Here is a 7,623-nt window from a genome sequence, read left to right on the forward strand (position 1 = left end):
ACGACAGTATTACCTACAGTATTAACGACAGTATTCCTGACAGTTTTAATATGATCATTACTAACGCTGACCTGAGCAGGTGAGCAGCTGTGGGCGGGGCTTGGAGCTGGAAACTAAAGGAATGAAAGATGAGACAAACAGTTTCTGTCCAACCGGTTGGAGACGATGAGTTCACTGACGTTTGTTAAACTCGTCACCTGTGAACACGTGTCAGAGAAGTGGTCAGGTTTAAATAAAGAAAAGCCGAACACTACTCCAGCATCAGAACAGCTGATCAACGGCTCCCAGCCAACAGATCTGAACCAAGGATGAAATAAGGTTTAGAGAAAACATCACCTCAATGAAAAACCTGATTTAAATCATACGGGAAGACAACAGCACAGATTTTAAACTCCAATGAAAGCTGAAGCTTCCCAGCGGGCCGAGCGACACAGAGACTGAGCAGAGAGAGAGAGAGAGAGGGAGTGGCAGCCAGTCGGACAGGTTTGGGCAGGTGAGCTCAGTCTGAACACAAGACACACCAGGATTTGTTGTTTCTTCACTTCAACTTTGTCCTTGCTGTAGATAAGAAGAACCAGAAAACTGCAGCAGAAGAACAAAGTTCGATTTTTGTGAAGAACCCAGAAATTCAGGAAGGAGACGCAGAAGCAGGTGGAGGTGCGACCAGGTGAGTCACCTGTTTCTGCTGCTCTATTTAAAGCCTCGTTGGAACTACTCGAGTATTATCAGGTAAACACAGGATGCTGGTTAAAGTCAGAAACCTGCTGCTTACAAAATGACTCAACCTGTAAGGTGTAGCTCAGAGCAGCTGGTTGGACCCAGGTGAGTTCACCTGTGAAGTCCACCTTCTGACTGGTTACATAGGAAACTATTGCCGGTTACTTTCTACTTTTGTATTCAACATCGACAGTAATGATAAAGTTACTCTGCATGAATACAGATGTTGACTGTTAGTGTGACGTTATGTTAATAATCAGGTGTGATTTATAATCAGTGAAGTCTCCTGAAGGAGACCAGAGTCTGTAAACACTCTGGAAGAGCTTTATGAGGACAAACAGAGCTGCAGGAAGAGAAGGAGACAAAAGCTTTACTTCAAAAGCATTGTCTCATTTTTGATTAAAGTCACATTAAAACTTGAACACTTCCTGAAGTTCATCTTCAAGTCCACGAGGGCTGGATGTCAGGCCAAGCAGAAACATGTTACCAGGTTCACAGGTTAAATCCTGTCACCTCCCTGCTGCTGGCACCAGCATTCCGTCACACTGGACTTGTTCTGTGGCTCTGATCCAGGTCGTTCCCTCCTGACCAGGTCCTTGCTGGTGTTGTATCTGCTCTCAGATGTGCATCGCTTTGGATGAAAGCGTCTGCTAGATGAAATTGTTGTAGATGTTAATATTTCATTTGAGGATCTTGTTCAGCATCGGAGCGGTCCCACTGAATGTCAGATTCATAAATGGATGTCTCAAAGCTACGGTGTCTCGGTGGTTAGCATCGTGGCCTCACAGCTAGAAGGTCGCCGGTTGGCGTCCCGGTGAGGACACCCGGGATCTTCCTGCGTGGAGTCTCCATGTTCTCCCCGTGCAGCGTGGGTTCTCTCCGGGTTCTCCGGCTTCCTCCCACAGTCCAGAAACATGCTGACGTTAATTGGTGATTGTAAATTGTCCGTAGGTGTGAATGTGAGTGTGCTTGGTTGTCTGTCTCTAAGTGTAGCCCTGTGATAGACTGGTTACCTGTCCAGGTGAACCTGCCTTCACCCTGAGTCAGCTGGGATAGACTCCGCCCCCTGTGATCCTAGTGATGATTAATTATCGATGATGGACTTTCAGAGGGAACAAAACTGTCACACAGAATGAAACTTCACATGAAGTGAATTCTCTTTGCATGAAACAGTGCAGCGTTTCTACGGTAACACCACTGATGAAGGAACCTGCAGTTTGTTGTTCACATTTTCTGGTTTTTACTTTTTCTTCCTAACTTTTACTCCACTGACTTATTATGACTGATCAGTAAAACGTCTTCCAGTAAATCTCTGAGCTGCCACACTGTGAGACATTTAGTCAAACCAGCTCAGCTTTTCTTGTTCACGTCAGTTAAATGTTTTGACTTTTGCTCGTATGTAGTCGACCGAACTTCAAATGTCCACGTTTTCAGATCTTAAGAACAGCTTTTGTAACTTGAGTCATTTTGACTTTAAATGATGAGTTGGATGAATAAAGAGATTTGAATCAACTCATTGAAGTTTATGAGAAACAAAACTACTGGACTCGCCCAAGCTTCAGTTTACCGCTCTCTCCTGGTTGCCATAGTAACAGCCTGTTTATCTCCCTCTCAGTCCTCCACAGAGCTGATTGGTCAGCTTTAGCCCTACCCTCCTGTGACTCGACGCCATGTCATCGAACATCAATGTCTCCCTGGACAACCCGTATGGTGAGGTCACCATCCCGCGGGCAAAGCTCCGCCCTTCTGATGACATCAGCACAGTGATAGCCAATCCGATGGCTCTGAGTGGCAACAATGAGAATCCATACGCCGTGTCGAGCTCCGCCCCACCGCCATATATGGTGAAGGAAGACGGAGGGGGGGAGGAAGAGGGGGGGAGATGCCGCGCCTGCTGCTACCGCTGCAGGAGGAAGTGATGTCATCGCAGCATCAGGTGATGTCACTGCACGTGTTCCCCCCAAGGAGACGATGAAGGAAGAGATGAAGCAAGGAAACAACTGAAGAGATGAAAAGAGGAAGGAAGGATGGAAGGACAGAATGAAGGAATTAATGAAAACAATTGAGACGGTTGATTACTCGGCGGCCATTTTGTGTGTTTGACTCCAAAATGAAAAAATCTTACCTGAAGAGGTGACAAGACGTTGCACCACAGTAAACCCGATGTCTGGGGCCGCTGGTGGCTCCTGGTAGCTCCTGGTGGGACCTGGTGGGACCCTGTGGCTCCTGGTGGGACCTGGTGGCTCCTGGTAGCTCCTGGTGGGACCTGGTGGCTCCTGGTGGCTCCTGGTGGGACCTGGTGGGACCCTGTGGCTCCTGGTGGGNGGTGGCTCCTGGTGGCTCCTGGTGGGACCTGGTGGGACCCTGTGGCTCCTGGTGGGACCTGGTGGCTCCTGGTAGCTCCTGGTGGGACCTGGTGGGACCCGGTGGCTCCTGGTGGCTCCTGGTGGGACCCGGTGGGACCCTGTGGCTCCTGGTGGCTCCTGGTGCCTCCCGGTAGCTCCTGGTGGGACCTGGTGGCTCCTGGTGGCCCCTGGTGGCCCCTGGTGGGACCCGGTGGGACCTGGTGGGACCTGGTGGCTCCTAATGGCCCCCTGGTGGGACCTGGTGGCTCCTAGTGGCTCCTGGTGGGACCCGGTGGGACCTGGTGGCTCCTGGTGAGACCCAGTGACCCTTGGTGGTCCCTGGTGGCCCCTGGTGGCCCCTGGTGGCTCTTGGTGGCTCCTGGTGGCTCCTGGTAGAACCTGGTGGCCCCCGGTGGGACCTGGTAGGACCTGGTGACCACCCTGAGGTTTTCAAATACTTAAACAAAAAATATGAAGAATCGCTCAGTCCAGACACAAAATGGCTGCCGTCGACCTCACTCTCACTTCTCTGCTGTTGCCATAACGATGACTCAAACACTTTGTTTTACAGCTGCCAAGTTTCTCAAATGAATCACAGACTTTTTCCTGTAACACACCTTTCATTTGTTTTATAGATTCATATTTTGAAAGTTCTTATTTTTAAAATTGCTATTTTAAAATCTTTGGTCAGATTTATTTTGATGAGATATGAAGCAGTTGGAAAATAAAGTGTTGCAGAGTTAAATGTATTTTAGATTTTTGAAGAACCAGTTTGTGTGTTTTCTACATATTTTAATCATTTAGACTATTTTCAAAAAGTGTTTTTCCACAAAGTATTTATATTTTCCACAGCAGTGGTTGTGGACATTTTAGTTGTCAAGGTAGAACAAACAGAGAATCTCAAGTTCAACGTTTTTAAAAGGATGATTGTGAATCATTATGACAACAAGAAGAAAAAATAAAGAACTAAAAACAAAGTTTGATGTTGTTCAGCTTCACTTGATGACCCACACACTTTCTACTGTCTCATTTCACACACAACAGAATTCTCATGTCAGCTTGTTCACCGAGACGTTGTTGTACTTTAAGATGAAAGTTGAATCTTTAACAAAATTAAAAACGACTTTTCTTAGTGAGACTGGACGACATACGACTGAACTGAAATGAGTTTGCTGCCTTTGTAAAGTGAATGATTGTAGTTTCCAGTCAGCCGTCTTGTCATTTTAACTGCTGATGCTTGAGCTGCTCATTTATCACGAACTCGAAGGTCGACATTTTGACAAAGTAAAAATAACATGAAGTTGCATTTTTTAGCTTTTCCGTAAAAACAAAGTGAAACCTTTGACTAAAGTGAAACTGATAGAATTTCTTTCAGTCAAATTGGAGGAAGAACACAGAAGATATAAATGATGACTCTTGAAGTAAAAATGGTGAGAAATGAATTCAGAGTAAAACACGTGAATGTCACAGATTCATGACGTCTTTTGTCGGTCAAATGTTTATCCAGAAATATAAAACATTCAGTGAAATGACTCTGATAACTCTGTACACGGCCTTCGTGGAGACACCAGGACCTCCACCAGAACCTGGTCAGGGTCATCAAGGGTCAGTTCCGAGGAGAACCACACCTCTGGAGAACAAAAGGTTGCACTCTTCATGGTGACCTCCTGACCTGTATCTCCCCTTAACACTCTTTAACTGAACAGTTTTGAATCCCCAAATTAAAGAAATGCAGCATCATGGAGTGAAGACCCCAACGTGTGGCGTCAGTCTGTGGCAGCAGGTCATCAGGTCCAGGTCCAGATGAGCACACAGGAGACAACAGCACCTCCTGCTCTCGGTCTCATCCATCACTCCATCTTGTTGTTGAATGTATGCGCTGTTGCTCTTACTTATATGACCAGTTTACTCTCATGTGTCCTGAAATTCTACAGTTTGTAAGTTTATTCTCATGTTTACAGCTTTTGTCTCCGTCACAGTTTGACATAAACACGTGAGACACAGTTTAAATCACTGCTCAGTGTTTTTCAGACCAGTGGCCACTGGATAAGTACGTTTAAGAACCCAGTGAGCACTAAATATATATATGTGTATGTATATGTTTCTATAGTTGCCTATCACCATTACATATGACTAACTCTGTGACTCCCCCGAGGTTCTCCTGCGCCTGCTCTCTCTGTGGATGTCTCTGGATCTGGAGCTCCTGAACTACAGCCGCTGGCCTCACCTTCTGCATCCTGCTGCCCCACCATGATGCCTCCTGTTACAAAAGGACAATCACTTCTAATAACTTGTTTAACTGGAAACTAAATGTTAGAATTCATCCTACATCCACCCAACCGGTGGAGGCAGATGGCCGTCCCTCCCTGAGCCTGGTTCTGTCGGAGGTTTTTTTTCCCCTGTGGGGGTTTTTGGTTCCTTCCCACCAGCGGACTGCTGAAGCTTATAGAGAATCCAGATGTTTGGATTGTTGGGTGTTTCTGTCTTTGTGAAGCGCTATGAGATGACTTGTTGTTGTAAATATGCGCTGTACAAATAAAACTGAATTGAATTGAATTAAAGGCGTCCGTCCTCTGACGTCTCCTGGACAGTGAAGCTCCAGACCAGCCCTGAGGAGGAACACATCCATGACTGGTCAGATAAACTTTCTGTGTAAAACAAAGTCACTGGAATACAGCGAAGGCTTTCCACTTGGTTTGAACTGGGATTTTTCCTCCTAAGTAACTGTTAAGTCTTATTCATGCAGGTTCCTTGTACTGTTTTACCAGTTCCCTTTTTTTCTGCAATGTAAGTTGGGCTTTGTCTTTCTATGTTTTACTTAAAGTTGGGCTCCAGAAGTGAGTCTTTATAAAGCAACAGAGTAAATGTTTTCTTCACAGCTATGAGCTTTGGCTACTAACCCTAACCCTGTTCCTGAGCCGATCATCCTCCCTACATCTAGCCCTAACCTAACCTGTCGAGTGCCTTGTCTGCCTGTAAACCCCTAACCCTCTCCATCCTACAGAAGCTACGAAGGATCATCTGCTTTCTGCGAAACGGCTGAATTTAGGAATCACAGCTGGCTTCTTGATTGCAGAGTGACTCTAAATTGATTGCCGCTCTGCCAGCGGCTCCCGGTGTCGATCACAGTTCACTGATGACTTTATTATCAGTCATTTATTCTCTGTTACATCATGTCACGGTTTGACACACACAGGCTCAGGTGCAGACGAAAGACTCGACCACCAAACAGTTGAAAGGAACACAATTAAGTCACAAACACAAATGTGAGCCAAGTATCAAACAAGTTGGCCATATAAACGACCGCTAAACGAATACTTGCTATAGGGAAACTACCAAAACGTCCTCTAAAGGACAATGGACTATATTTACCAATTAATGATCAAAACTTGCTGGGGAGGGGGATCTGGAGGAGACGCAGGTGAACCAGAAGACTTCAGCGGAGGGACACGGAGGATATGGAGAGCTGGAACCAGAAGAATCCAACGGTGAGGAGTCAGGGATGAACAGTGGACCTCAAAGGCAGCGAGCGCGGTGAACCTGGAGCACAGGAGAGCAGAGTTAGAAGCAGAATCAAGGTAATGAGCAGAAGATATGAACAAGCACAAAACTAACGTGGGTTTTACGACGATCCGGCATCAACTTGTGGCTGCTGGCATCTTAAATACTGGATGCAGGTCTGGAGAGAGAATGGCAAGCCACGCCTCGCCCCAGCTGGACCAATCGACTAGTTGTGATTCTGAACACCTGGTCACTGTCCCACTGGCTTGTTGCACCGGAAAGTAGAGGTAATACAAATGTGCTCCACTAGATGGAGCCAAAGGCAGAGGTCATATCACATTCCTGTTGAAGGATTAGTTCTAAACGTTTGTGTGTGATTATGGTCGGTTCGATTGTGTATTTCTTTGTTGGAGGTTAATGACATCAGAATTCATGACTTCTGATTCTAATGCTGATTAATATCAATAGATTTGATCATTTACTGATATTTAATCTGGAACATTATGAACTAGTTTGTGAATTCTGTATTCATGGGGCTCCTGATTGTACATGAGTGCAGCTTTATTCACTAAGTGTCATTCCTACATTCATGGTGCGGCCGCCTCAGAAACAAGTGTCGCTACACAACTATGGGCCCGTATCCAGTGTACCCCTTTGGTTTCTGAAACTCTGGAAGAAGTTATTGCTGTCAATGGTGTGACCATCTGCATAGAAATGATTTGTTTCAGGAGTTTCAGTCAGAATTTAGAACCCACTGGTGCTGGCTCTGCCCTCTGTAGGAAGAAGACTGTGTGACTGACAGAACGTACAGATAATTTTAAATAGAAATACAACTAAACTCTCAGCACAGCGCCGGGTTCTACAGCACCCAGTCCAACTGGTCACATGTCCTGCTCTGGCCACACCCACTGCCGCTGTGCCAAACAAACATGCCACTTGAATTTCTGCTCTGCTCACCATCAGTAGGAAGATGTTCCACCATCAGATGAATGTATCTCCACCAACTGGCTCCTCTGGTCTCTGGTTCTGATCCGTGCTGCATCTATTCATTGATCCAGTA

Source organism: Stegastes partitus, unplaced genomic scaffold, assembly GCF_000690725.1.
Source record: "Stegastes partitus isolate 25-593 unplaced genomic scaffold, Stegastes_partitus-1.0.2 Scaffold1670, whole genome shotgun sequence".
Classification (NCBI taxonomy): domain Eukaryota; kingdom Metazoa; phylum Chordata; class Actinopteri; family Pomacentridae; genus Stegastes; species Stegastes partitus.